The 13,482-nt window shown below is 36.4% G+C and overlaps 3 long non-coding RNA genes across 3 annotated transcripts; 2 read left to right on the top strand and 1 right to left on the bottom strand.

Annotated features, from left to right (window-relative positions):
- Positions 1-1,745: 1,745 nt before the first annotated feature.
- LOC133712416 (uncharacterized) lies at positions 1,746-4,567 on the bottom strand. The gene is made up of 6 exons (XR_009847389.1): positions 4,333-4,567; positions 3,860-4,023; positions 3,456-3,520; positions 2,147-2,302; positions 1,977-2,031; positions 1,746-1,864 (listed from the first exon to the last, which is right to left on the bottom strand). It is a non-coding gene; the product is annotated as an uncharacterized LOC133712416 (long non-coding RNA).
- Positions 4,568-8,891: 4,324 nt separating this feature from the next.
- Positions 8,892-10,352, top strand: LOC133743816 (uncharacterized). Its single transcript, XR_009863282.1, has 5 exons — positions 8,892-8,925; positions 9,014-9,209; positions 9,375-9,586; positions 9,919-10,189; positions 10,294-10,352. It is a non-coding gene; the product is annotated as an uncharacterized LOC133743816 (long non-coding RNA).
- A 6-nt stretch (positions 10,353-10,358) lies between these two features.
- Positions 10,359-13,071, top strand: LOC133743811 (uncharacterized). The gene is made up of 6 exons (XR_009863280.1): positions 10,359-10,599; positions 10,938-11,016; positions 11,634-11,762; positions 12,120-12,190; positions 12,386-12,585; positions 12,753-13,071. It is a non-coding gene; the product is annotated as an uncharacterized LOC133743811 (long non-coding RNA).
- Positions 13,072-13,482: the final 411 nt, after the last annotated feature.

Genomic DNA, 13,482 nt, shown 5'->3' with positions numbered 1-13,482 from the left:
CAAAGTTTATATGCATACTCATAGTCAACAGCTTTAAGCACTTCATACATTGCTGTCTTTATTTATCACAAATAATCCTAAAGATACAACAAAAACTCTGGAGGCATGCTTTTAATTTGACCAAGTAAAAGTTATTATCAATTACCTGAAATAACTTGGGCAAAATCCATCCACTTTCAAGGTCAATCTCCAATATCTTCATGACCTCCATAACCTGTCAGAGAGAGACTTATAGGATACTTTGGAAAACAATAATGGAACATAAAGAGATTAATAGATTTGTTAAATGGTGAGAAGTAGAGACTGAAACCAGAGACCTAATAACAAACTCTACTGCATGTTTTATGAATGAAAAGAAAAAAAAAAAATTAAAACTTCATCATTATAGTATACTAAAGAGCAGTTCATGAATCAAAAATGTATGTCATTATGAAAAACACATACCAGTATGATCATAAAAGCAAAAAAAAAACCAAAAAAAAAAAATCAAAAGCTTGAAACTCAGATTAAGGAAACATAAAAATCAAATAAAAAAGATACAAAGATGAAATCAATGTTTAAAAACAGAGTAACACCTTTGAAAAGCAAACAATTATCCACATTATACATGAAAATCATCAGAGAAAAGCTATCACTTGGAAGAGCAAAAGTTATTACCTTTAATTAAAGAAAAGTTAACAATCATTTGCTTGTAGAACCATTCTAATACTATTATGATATATCACCAATACACCAAATTCACCTTCCAATATACCAAGCCATTACGTTCTTTAACCATGTTTCAAAAAGAAAAAGTACAGTGTCGAAACATTGATTTCTTATTCCTTAAGAAGCTAAAATGTAAGAATGTACATACATATAAGGATTGGAACTTCCAGTGCGGTTTCTCATCCTTGATGCCAATAAATCAGCCATCTGCTCTATCTCGGGAAGAAATTTAAGAGCGTGATAGTTCACCCTGCACCTCAGCCTGTTGATTTCTTGAGGAACATTGACATACCTGAAACAAAAATGGCATGATATTGTAAGGTTAAATATAGTTGAGTCATTCCCTAATAGCTTAAGCTTATATCTGGAAAAAATATTACAGCTTTACCAAATCAAAAATCAGATTTCATAATAGAAAAGCAGCATGTAAATCTTTTTTTTCTTTGAACCAAAATGCAGCTACAATAATACAAATAGATACTTTAGAAGAGATTAATAAATACTGTCACTATAATTTACTAAGATTTAAAGAGTGTTATTTAGGACTTCTATTTGCACAGAAGAAGTACAATGTAATGACAATTACAGATCATTATAGAGATTAAAACATGAAATTTGCAAAAATTGAGCAGCACCTATCTATAGAGAAACATCAACTCATATCACCTAAAGCTCTCATATATAAAATTAATGGACACAGAGAAGAACACAAAGAACTATGGCTTATATGTAGACCACATCTAACCTCAGTTTACAGATTATATAGTTGATTTCTAATGTTTAACATGCTTTATTTATTTGATCGGTCCTTTCCATAACCATATGAATGATGTCCGCATCATTCCAATCTTTTACCTCTATTTAAACAACCAGTTTCTACATGAATTAAAAAAAAAAAAAAATTACCAAGTTCGTTCGTTCTGATGACAAAAACCGATTCAATCTTTTGACTATAGCTGCAAATACACACAATAAATTTATCACTTAAAAAAATCAAAACTACACAATCAAACATGAAACAAACCATACCCAAAACTTAATTTGACCAAAAAACAACACAATCAAAAACACACAACCCCGAAACCCTCAACTTCCATCCACAGATCAGAGCTTTAAAGAAAACCCAGACAATATTCGGAGACAGCTGCAATCGGACCTGAGAATCACGCGAGAAATTAATCATATAGTTTTATTTATATTAGAAACCGATTGAAACAGTAAGTACCATCTCATTTCGAATAGATAAAGTAAACTTCAGATTATTATACCAGTCCTTATTGTGGTGTAGTATGCTTCTAGAAAAGATCCTTGGATTGCCTCGTTCTGTGTAAGAGAAATGGGACATAAAAAGTATCTATTAGCTGAATGATGGTAATTGTTGAGGTATGATAATGAGTTGCTGCTATAATTAGATTGTGAAGGGAATGGTAGCTATTACCTTTTCATTAACTAAAACAAACTGAAGACCATTGTTTCTAGGAACAGGTCTGTATTTCTTCACTCTCCACACCCTGCAGACTCGCCCTTTGATTTGTAGGTCAGTCTGTAAAGGCTGGATATCTCGTATTCAAACGATTGCCATTGTGGGTATCACCTGTCAATAATGAATAAAATGCAAGTAAGTAGTTATTAGAGAACGCAAAAAAAAAAAAAAAAAAAATAAAAATAAAAAAAAAGGAAGAGGAAACAGGTGCTGAATATGTTATAAAAGAAATAATACTTTGAAACCAATTCAGCTATCATACTTTTACACAGTATAGTGACAACGATAGAATGGTATTAAAAGTTACGTGCAATAGAGAATAACAAATCTAGTAGTACCAAAATTTTTACAAAAGCAAACACACAATTCAAATGTGATCGTACCCTTACTTGCAGTGGCATCATGCTGATCATACACAAAACTAAACTAAAATGCACCCAATACTTTAAGCTATGCTCGAGGAGTATCAATTGATTAGCTCTTTTTGTGGCATTCTAATTATTTTCTGCTGCAATCTAATCTATATAGTCACAAATAACAAAGATCTTAGTAAAGTAAAGGTTTTTTTTTTTTTTTGTGAACCAAGGTCTTGAATGAAAACAAAATTGCACTTCAAATCAGTATAGGTGGAAAAACCCTGGATTACTGAGTATCAGCAAAAAATGGAAAAAGCAAGAACAAAAGTGATGAGATTTCTTGTTGCTTGTTACTTGTGCTGAATATATGAAGGTACCAAGCATGGAATGCTTAATTTATTTTCTTGCACTGTTATTCACCATTTTCCTCATTCACCTTTCCTCTATCCCATTGAAGTTATAGTCGCATTACTTTCCTTGACAATCACACAAAATTTCTGATCCTATGAATATTACTGGTCTTTCAATCCAAACACTGACACCCACATCAAAAAGATCAATCAAGTGGCACAAACAAATCAAATAAACACTATGATCATACTCACAATACTTGGTTTCACACCATATAAACAAATTGAGTGTAATACCTTCAATGTTTCGGCACATATATATTGCACATGTATTTCAGATATGACGCAATGCAAAACAACTAACACATTAACATGTGTTGGCATTCTAACAGATATAAGATTTAAAGAAGCTAAAGAAATAAGTCAGTAAACAAGCAAGTTCTCCAAATTGAATGATAATAGCAAAGTGACTAGAAGAAGCACGATTGAAGAATATGACAGAATACCAATTCAGTTATTCCAAACAATAGGAAACATAATGAAGCACATCACCCTTACCTCCCTTGTGGCTAAATCCCTCGCTTCTAGGTTTTCCTTCTCCAAAACTGCATTTCCTTTGTTTCCTGCAATTACAACATGAAAACTATTTCAGGACTCACAACGTAGAAGCAAGGAAGAAGAATTAATGACTAAGTGGATAATGGACTGGAAAACCAACAAGAGTAATCGATTGATTCAATTCAAAGCCCATCAAAAGTTCAAAACAGAATAACACTCCCTGCCTGGCTTCTGTAATAACATCACTTCCCTTTGAGAATAACAGATTAACAAAATAACATCACTTCTCATAATTCATATAATCATATTTATAAACAGAACAATAGAATAAGCCAAGAACTGGGTTTAATCAGTTCCAGATTCAGAGCAATCAATCAAAACCAATCCTAGTAATCAAAACCCACCTAGTAAACTGATCAAAATTTTGAATTAAAGACTGAGATATCGAGTGATGTGGAGAGAGAGATGAAGACCGTCATTCGAGGAGAGACCGAGAGAAGAGATGTGTCGCTGCCCGTCATGCAACCGTCGTCGATCATCGATTTGTCAAGGAGATTAGGAGAGAAATCTGGGTGAGAGAGGACTGGGTTTTAGAAAGGATTGTGAGAGGTCGGATTTTTAGTTTTGAATCAAGGGGATTGAGAGATGACTGGGTATCAGACTTTCCGTTTAAAGAATGAGAGACGAAGTCTCTTTATTCCTCGTTTTGAATATTGACCGTAAACTAAATGAAGCAAAATCGAAACTCAATCGAACAAAGACCTAACAACTACAATGAATTTGCGATGAAAAACCCCAAACCAATTTCCAGAAAAACCCTAAAATGGAACACTGAACCCAATCGAAACCCCTAAACTAAATGAAGCAAAATTCTTACCAATAACCCAATCGAAAATAGAATAGTCCAGCTTCTTCTAATCTCTTGAGTCGCTGGTGGAGAACTCCATTAAGCCGGACTTGAATGCAAACAGTAAGGATGTCGGGGTTGAAGGAGAGATTAGTTTTGGGTAAGGAGAGATAAGATTTGAGAGATGGCCGATTTTTGAGAGGTATAGATGGCTAAGTTTTCCTCCAGATGCTATGAGGTACCGAGTTTCTGGTTGGTAAGAGAGTTTTAGACAGAGGTAATGTTTGTGGGAATGAAAAACACGAAGCTAGGTTTTGTGTTATGTCAAAAGAGACTTCAAATAAAAAAAGTCAAACTCACCTTCTTCAAACAACAGAATTTCTTATCTCTGTTGTCTGAATAGTTTTACATTCACTAGTCACCGATAGGGTTTGGGCATTTGGGAGGGAAAATCTTTAATCTTGTTGGAGGGAAATCTAAACTTTCTGCAAAGAAAATTTTCATCTTTTCAGACGACATTTAAGTGTCGTTTGAGTCTGACCATATCTTCAAAATGAAACAAGCATGGTTTCTCATTGTATTCAGACAACACATTTAATTTATGTGTCGTCTGAGTTTAGTCTGAAACACTCAGACGACAGAAAATGACTATTCTGTCGTCTGAACTCTGTTGTCTGATAGCTTTTTTGGCATAGTGCAATCAGATAAGCCAATAGCAGGTGGGCAAACAAAAAAAGCTCAAAACTTCACATAACTTAAGATTACGAGTGTAGAAAAGACGTGATCTAAATAAGGCCTTAAGATAAGAACTAGCTCTCTCTCTCTCTCTCTCTCTCTCTCTCTCTCTCTCTCCCCCCTCGCACTGTGTGAGAGAAGACTCAAACTTGAACTCTATTCAATCCAGTAGAGAGAGAATTTTGTGATTAAAAGGGAAAGAAAAGGAAAAAAAAAATAGAGAAACTGAAAAGACGAAATTACTCATGAAATAGTTTACGTGGCAATAGACTTGACATTGTTATTAAGAAGGTTTGACAATAGTATCATGTTTAAATGTTGAGGTACCAATGTGATAGTTTTCAAATGTGATGTACCAAATAAGTAATGAACAGACTTTTATTTGGGATACTGTTTGTAAAATTTTCTCTTAAATTTTCGATGTGCCATTCCATTCTCTAACAAGTCAATAAGAACTACATGTCGACCTAATAACTAGGCCTGAGACTGCAACCTTGTCTGTGTACTCGGTTGGAATGTCACCGGATACTATAAATGCTTTGATGCGAAAGCTTGAGCAGGACCAAGATACCGAAAGAACAAAGAGGGTCTCTAGTTATCCGGTAGGTTATATAATTGTAAATTTGACTAGTTATGCAGGTTCATGGACTTTTTTTTTTTGAGGTGAAAAGGTCAATCTCATTCAGCATTTCAGCAAGCAGTACAATAATGACTTGCCCAGAGGGCAGTCAGTAGAAGTCATTACATAGAGCACACAACTCTAGCACACCCCTCACACGAGCATACTATATAACATACCCCTAGCACACCCACCTTTTTTTTATTAAGCGCAAAAACAAGAAAACAAAGTAACCCCGAAATCAATAAACTACCTACGAGGCTACTTGTTACTTGTCGATCTTCCCCACTCAAATAAAGAAGATAATAGGGCCATCATCATTTCGTGAAAAATGATAATAACCCAAAGCTAAAATAAAAACAATAAACCTAAACATGCTATGAGCCCAAGTTAATCCAGCCCATGCTAACCCAACCGGCCCAATTACGAGAAACCCTAGCAAAAGCCCAAAGCCACCAAGAATCCTTCTAGTGGCCTCCATCCCACCACCGTCGCTGTAGCCAGCAAGGCCGCCGCCAGCGAGAACACCATAGCCACCATGGTCCTTGTACGGAGAAGTACAAGACCGTATCAGAGCAAAGCCATCATAGCCTCCGGAAGGGACCAGACCTTGACCACCGATCGAAAGACCAAAACCCAGCGCCGACGCCCATTCATCCATGGATGTAGCTCCATCGTCTTCCTCAGGAAATGGTCACCCACCACAGCGACATCATGGAGAAGGAAGCCCGGTCTGGATGCACCACCGCCTCCAATAGAAGAGCCTCCCTCCACAACCCAGCTCCACACCTCGAATCTTGACCCTAAGACACAAGAACGACCATCATCACCATCAGCGCTGCCATACCAGTCGCCGCCAAGAAGAGGAGTAGAAGGGAGAGCACCCTCGCCCTTCCGATTCCAAGGTACAAGACCACCATCAACTAAAGTTAATTGCCGTCGAGAGATCTCCCTTGCGAGAGTCGAGACGAGAAGGTGAGGGATTGCTCCTACGCCGCCATCGTCAATGCAACCAGAAGGGAAGGGATGTCCGCCCATGCTGGTCGAAATTTCAGAGCCGCCATGAGTCACCACAGCAAGAAACCCTAGAATAACTCGAAGGAGAGAAAAAGAGGACATCATCTTTGATATTTTAAACTTGAAAGCACCACACCAGCCTCATCCAGGTTCATGGACTTGACTTAATGTCTATCACTTTTTTTTCCTTCAGTTTGGACCTAATTTATTACTTTTCAGTTTCTTCCACTTTATTCATTTTTTAATTTCTTTATTAATGCGGAAGTCCCTGGTTTTGAATCTTCATGGAGGTACCTAGAACTAAACTATGGGCAGCTTAATTAATTAAAGACAAGTAAATGGCAGATCAAGAGCGATGACACTATTAATGCTCATCTCATTGATATCTATGGTGGAGGATAAGATGGGGTTTCATGATCGATAAAAGAGAAAAAATTATTTCTTCGAAGGATGTGAAAGAGTAAAGAAAAAAGGGGGTAAAGTTAAGAAAATAAAAAAACATACATTTACTTGAAAAATTCTACAATGTGTTAACGTATGACATGCATACAATTGCCTTAAAAGTAGTAAAAATAGATGTGACAATAAAACACACTCAAATTAATATTTATGCAGAGTGTCCGAAAAAGCATAAGGAATTATTATTGGAAATCTCAATCAGGTCACTTAAATGAGCAATTTCAACTGTTTTAAGTCTATTATCTGTCAAACTCTGACAATGAGTCAAAATCGGGGGTTTCAAATTTTTACACTAGTTCAGGCAGAGTTGTAATTTTTCAGTTTTGATATCTTTAATAAAATTTTGATCACACTATAGAATTTGTAGTATTTGATTCTCCAACACTGTCCAAATCTGGGACCCTGAGCTGATAGCTAGGAGATGACTTCCTCAATTATACATCATCGATTGTGATAATTTTTTGCTATAAGAATCCCAGAAATAATATTTATAGGTCAAGTTAAGTAGTTATCAAAAGGTTGAAAAACTTGAAATTCTCTCCATCATAAAAATGATTGGTCTTCCATTGTCTGATTTGATACTATCTGCTACTTGCCTTTTTTTTTTTCTCTCTTCTGCCGACTAATTGAGTTTCATACATAATTACATAAGATACATATGTCCCTCTTAGTGCTTGTACATTACAACTGTAAAGGTGTGTTCACAACAAAAGTATAACTTTTATGTTATATGCTAAATTTATGTCGTACTAGTTCAACCCACAACAGGATCGGACCTGTATGGCTTAAAATATTTGTGTATACTTTTTGATTGAAATTTAATTTAGGCAGATTAATTTGTTGGAATGTTGGCATTGATATTACCCCACACACCACATAAGTTTGTATATAAGTAGTGAACTGGAGGTCTTTAAAAGGCACTCATAAACCATTGTGATAAACACCTTCACTAGCTGGTCCACCACCACCAGCATATGCCATTATCGAAAGCCACATAGAATAGTTGGCCTAACTAGCTAGTTCCAAATCTTTTAACTTCTTCCCCTTCCAAAACCAAAACCCATTGATTGATCAGTTTTCCATTTATTCAGGCAAGACAGCTCCATCTGGTCCTCGGTCGAACAAAGATGTGGCATATGCTAGCCACATGCAATAAGGCAAAATCTCCAAAACATGAGGAAAAGCCCCAGAGTAGCAGATGAGAGCATGGTTAACATAGGAGGCGGGAACTTGGCAGAAGAATTGCCAATTATAAGAAGATCATCATCTCGCGGTTGGAAGGGATTTTCGGTTATAGTTAGCCTTGTGATCCCACTACTAGAAATCTGTTCATTTACATCACCACTATTAAATCGGTCGGAATTGCCCGCGATGTAAAAAAAACATATAAACATCGGCTTATGAAATATCGATTTCTATTGTGGTTATAAACATCGGTCGTTAAATTAACCGATGTGTAAACTTTCGTTCAAAAATTTTGAAAAAAACACGGAGGGACTAAGTTAAAAAGTTTGAGAAACGCGGGGTCCAAAATTTTAATTCCTCCAACACTTAGTCATTTTGTCTGAAACTTTCGAACCCTAATTGATAAACTCTCACTGCCTCCTTCTTCGCGTTCCCGACCTCAGCTCCTTCTCCAATTAACCTGACCCGCGCCCCCGACCACAGCTCCTTCTCCGACCTGACCCGGGGCCCCGACCTCAGCTCAGAGCCTGGAGCTCGTTCTTCGTCCTGACCTCGAGCTCATTCTCCGACCAAAGCCACCTCAAGCCTTTTCTCCGACCACCACCAGCGTATGTTCTCTCTCTTCTCTCCACCACCATTACTGATTTTGTCTCTCTTCTAATATGACACTGCTCCGGTGAGCCCGCTGTTAAACAGGTCCGGTTTCGAATTTGATTTCTTCTAGTTGAGGGATTCAAGTTGATTTTGCTTCCGCCCGAAACCCTATTCAACTCTTCCCGTGATTTGGTAATTTCTTTCCGATTGGCAAATCTCTCTTTTCTAACTTTGTTTCCGACTTTCCAGGTTGCCCAAGCGAAGAAGCCCATCATTGCTCCTCCTCCCAAAAGCCAGTGTGAGTCAATTTGCCTCATTCCTATTTGAATTTTGAATTTGGATTTGTTTTATATTTATTGTTGCTTCAATCCAGTTTTCTACTTTTCATATCCCTCAGATCCAATTCCTCTTCTTTTCGATTTTGACCTAACTTTTTTGGTTTTCTGAAATTTTTATTTTTTAGGGATTTTGATTTATGATGCGATTGCTTTTAAAATTGTTGCAATATGGGGACCAAGAGGGATTTCAGCACTGCGATTCTCGAACAGAAGAAGGCAGTAAATCTCCTTGTCGTCGATGAAGCCATCAACGATGACAACTCCGTCGTCACTGTCCACCCTGAGACCATGGAGAAGCTCTAGCTAGCTCTTTAGGGGCGACACAATCCTCATCAAGGTGCGATTTTGATGTGTTTTTGTTGGTTTATTTGGAATATTGTTGAAGAAAATTGATGGAATTTTGCTTAATTAGGTTTTGGGTAGTGAGTGAAGGATGGATTTATAGTTGGGTTGATGGGTTTTAGGTGTTTTGTTTGAGATCTGGTGACTGGGTGTATTTGGGTGTCCGGAAGTTGGGATTTTCTGCTGGCTCTGAACCCCTGTACTATTTTTTAATTGTCTTAATCACCTTGTTTAAGTTGCACTCTTGTGATTCCTAATTCTGACATTGCATTGGATGATAGAAAGATAGGGTGGACGGTCATTAATGCTAAAATGTGAATTATGCAGGATGTCTCAAAGAGTGTGACAAAACTTGCCGTGAGAGAATCCCGAGCTCAGGATTTGAGGAATGAAATTCTCACCTCTAAAAAGTGACAAGGTTCTGAGCAAGAAGCCCCCTACTCCTCACCTGCGAGTTGTGGCTGATTATCTGTTGGATGCAACAACTAAAGAAGCCAACAAGAGAGTTAAGCTTGCGAGAGCTGCAATGGGTAACAACAACCCTGGTTGCCGTGGATTCAAGAAAGATAAGGACCGCCTTAAGTCTCTCAGTGCTCAGGTATACTTTAGCTTCCTTTTTGTACTTATTTCTTCATGATTATACTTCATGTTGGTAGGCAGAGACCAGAAGTTGCTAATTGATTTGTTATAATCTAATGCTAGGGACCCAAGAAAGGAAGATGGGAAAGAAAAGATGGCAGTGACAACCATAAGCAAAAAAGGCAAAAGACTTAATTTATCTATTTATCTCATCCATGTGTTGTATAGACAGAGGGTTTATTAGCCACCTCCCAATTTGTTTCAATCCTTAGTGTTGGTATTTGGCTTTAAAGTAGCTCATGTATCATTCATTGATTAACTACAGAAACAAAGGTGAGATACAAAACAATGAGACAGAAATGATCATATAATCATCCTCATGTGGACGGACTACTTGCGTCAAATGGTGGCGGCAAGCAGAGAAGATTGGTATGTTAGTTGTATGATACTCATTTTTAGCTATTCAGTTTCTGTTCTTGTATTTTACAAATCATGGTAATGAATTTATAGAAAGAATTTTTAGATACTCCGATCGTTTTTTTTTTTCTGGCATTCACTTCTGGTCAGGATTTGTATTCAGGCACCACGAATCATAGACTAATTGGACTGTTTGTTTATGACTGGATGTTTTATCCTCTGGTTCAACAGTTCTAGTACTTGTGTCCCTTGGTTCAATTTCTACTAGTATATGCTATAACTTTCTAGTCACTAGCATTGTTTATAAACCCCAAGTCCTGGTTTTGCCTCATTAAATTTATATGTTGCAGAAATTAAAGGCTAGAATTTTCTTTAAAAGAATTATTGGCACTGTTGTGCGATCTATGCAAGCGGATCAAAAGGAGCAAGGTTGGTATCTTTATGTTTTTCCTTAGAATAGAATACGTACTGCATATCTTTCTTGTAGAATTTGATCGTTTCTAATTTTTATACTTTTATAGCCAAGTTACTTGCATGCATCTAAAACAATCAAAATATGTTGTCGTATTATTAAGTTTTCAGAGGATCATCATTATTTCTTTTCTATATAATGAATTTCCATAGTTGTTTTATTCAGTTTATCTCCCTGATACTCTCTCTCTCTCTCTCTCTCTCTCTCTCTCTATATATATATATATATATATATATATATATATATATATATATATATATATATATATATATATATATATATACTCTGTCTTCAACTGTTTCTTTGAGCTGATGGATAGTAAAGATAATACTAGAGTGCAGAACAAGATAGAAACTAATTAAAATGCCCTTTACAATATCATTTTGTGTTGCTAATATATATCACTAGTCACTGCACCATCAAACTGTTCAATCTGAGAAAGGGGTTAATGGAGACTTTAATTTTAGGAGTGGGCAGACTAGTATAACAAGACTTAATTAAGTGATGACATCATTTTTCTGCCCTTACGTATCTAGATTTTCACTGTATTATGAAAGTTGGATTTATTTTACAGTTTGCCGTGTCTACTATGCCTAAGATGTATGCGGGACACATGTATACCTGATAAGAAGATGCTTAAAGATCCAAGGAGGCTGTATGCACCTGGCCGTCTCTATCATATTGTTGAGAGAAAGCCTTGCAGGTGTTGTTCCTTTGAAATAAACGTTGGCAAATATCTGCTTGATTAAATCCAGAAACTTAGATTTCAATTCATAAGAACAAGATTCCATTGCTGTTCTCGCACCTGTCATTATATAGTGTCTGTATATTCAGTTGTAACCTAACATATAGTATTATAAATGCATTTCTATTAGGGATGTTATACAATGCCACTCGTGTCAGTGGGATAGATTTAAAGTATATGATAATAAGGCTTTTGCCTTTAGCAATGGTTCTCAGTGCTGCTATGCTATGCTTTGAATGCCTCTTTTTTCTTTTTTGGTTTTGCTTGATATTTGTCTGAGGGTTTGTAAATGTTTATTTTGCTTGAACTTGACAGATCAAAGTTTCAAACTTTGCACTTATTAGTGCATTTATGACGGAGTTGGAAGCTGAACACCTGTTATCCAGGTTTATATGTGATCCTTTTATTGGAAATTCTACATGATTTTCAGATTATTTGAGTACTTATTTTATCAAGTGTTGCTGGACAGATTTCAGTCTAGATTGTGTTCAGATGCTCATCAATAATATCTACATTTGTAGGATTTTGATGTATGCTGCAGATAAGTGACACATGACCTTGTTTCTGCAATTTGTATGCAGAACGTTAGAGTCAACTAGCTGTCAGTCTGCTGATCAGGTGGAAGCAACATTAGTTAACAAAGGAGTCAGAGTAATATCCGAAGAATCAACCTGTTGGTGTTGTGCTTGTGCGGGCGTGGCTGGCCAGAGATAGCTAATACATGGGAACCCTTGGAGAATCTCCAATCTGTCTCTGATGTTATAGAAGCATTTGAAAAAAGGTATTATTTTGTTTCTGTTTCTGTTTTACGTTCCAGTTACTTCCAAGTCTTTATATTGCCAGTGTTGGCCTCTATAGATAGTCCATAGGGTTTCCACACTAATTATCTTCATTAGCTTGTTTACCCAATCACTGTGCCTTATGTGTTGCATGTTTATATATTTCTAGTGGGCGGTAAAGACGCGGAAATCATATAGCCAAAATCAAATTGACGAGGTGTGCATTGAAGTGGCTGATTATATACAGAGTTTGATGTAGGACTGTGACTGCCAAGATGTTTTTTGAGTAAGGCTAGCTAGTTTTGGCTTTGAAGCAAACCTTGGTGTGGAACTTTTGTACATTGTTGCTCATATGTTTCCAAGCTAGCTTTTGTAAGTTTAGGGGTTTATTTTCTGAATTATGTTGAATCATGAATTTGGAAAGAAAATTAATGGAAAGCCCCTAATTTTGGATGATGAGAAATGCACTTTTTTTCCCAGCAATAGCTAAATGCAAACTTTTCACATCATGCTTGTCAAAATGAAGTGAAGTATATTAAAGCATAATAAAACAGTAATGCCAAGGAAAACGAAGTCAGTTGAGAGATTAGAAATCAGTATCAAAAATGAAATCGATGTCCTATGATTATCAATATATCGAATTGTAACTCAAAACCGATGTAATCAAAACTACTGCACATCGATTTCTAATCACCAAACCGTAATCTATTATGAACATACAAATCACCTACAATGGAGCAAACCGATGTGTGGTCAAAAGGTGAACATCGGTTTTACGAACAAACAATACTCATGGGAACTGATGTCTACAAGTGTACTGGACATCACTTCTGGAATAGAAATCGATGCAAATGTTCAAGTAGGTATTGTTCGACATATACTTTTTTAAGCATAAAATG

This window comes from Rosa rugosa, chromosome 1 (assembly GCF_958449725.1).
Source record: "Rosa rugosa chromosome 1, drRosRugo1.1, whole genome shotgun sequence".
Classification (NCBI taxonomy): Eukaryota; Viridiplantae; Streptophyta; class Magnoliopsida; order Rosales; family Rosaceae; genus Rosa; species Rosa rugosa.
The sequence above is the reverse complement of the archived record's forward strand: the minus strand, read 5'-3'. Positions and strand labels throughout refer to the sequence as shown.